This window comes from Penaeus monodon, chromosome 32 (genome assembly GCF_015228065.2).
Source record: "Penaeus monodon isolate SGIC_2016 chromosome 32, NSTDA_Pmon_1, whole genome shotgun sequence".
NCBI classification, from domain to species: domain Eukaryota; kingdom Metazoa; phylum Arthropoda; class Malacostraca; order Decapoda; family Penaeidae; genus Penaeus; species Penaeus monodon.
The window spans coordinates 18,349,965-18,351,010 of record NC_051417.1 but is presented as its reverse complement, the minus strand read 5'-3'; positions in this window follow the sequence as shown (position 1 = coordinate 18,351,010).

The window sequence follows — 1,046 nt, the reverse complement described above, 5'->3', positions numbered from 1 at the left end:
AAAGTGTACTTACAGGGAGGCTTATATAAGTAGTTACAGTTTTATGTCTTTTGTGGATATTTTCATGAGTCAGGAAGGGGAGTCACGGGAGAGAATAGAAGTCCGGGCCTTTGGAGCCTTCGGAGATCGGTCACCCTGTACTCAATGGTAAACAAAGGGCTAGTCGATGTGTTGGTTGCATTCCCCCACTGAACATCCGAGGCCATACTCTCGTGTAACTGGTGTCGGCAGTTAAAAGGTCTGTTACTTTTAACTTAAATTGTTTCAATTACTTTACTGATGGTCATCTATTTGGAAATATATCTGTAAATGTTAGTGTTATGTTAATAAAAGTTGATATTGTCAATATAGTATGCTGGATGGCCTTGATATTTGTGATTTGATGTTCGTTTTCTTTGAAGTTGATAACCTAATTTGAAATGTGTTGATATAACTTCAGTAATGCATAAGAGGATGGTCTATATTTCAGGTTTATGGTGTTAACGGTCCTGTATGTTAAATATTATTTGTTTTATATTAAGTTACTTTAATGCTATGTATAAAGTCTGAAATATATATGCTGAAGTAAGCACAGTCTCTTACTATTAATATAACTTTAATAATCTGTTGTTTTAGTACTGTGTTAATGTTTTTCAGGTTGACATCGTAAAGGGTAAATCACAGACTGCAGCGTATAACATTGACAAACACCTATGGATAACTGACTTCGACAGACCCACAGATAAATGAGCGAATACTAATATAAATTAAGAGTCTTGCTTGGGTTTGGGATAGTTAAACGTACTTCAGGCAGTTAGGATTGCTATGCACTTCGGAGCAGACTCCGTATTGATTGCGTAAATCTTCGTAAAAAGGGCCTAGATTCTCTCCGGAGAACTACCACGCATTTCAAGAATAATCTTAATACTTGTACGTACTACATTGTTTTTCTTTTTTTATTGAAAACCCACTGAAACGTGAAGGGGTACCCGTGGCAATGAAGCTTAGTTATACTCCCAGAATATGGAGACTTCAGTGCTCGCACCTGTCCATATTCCTATATTAAT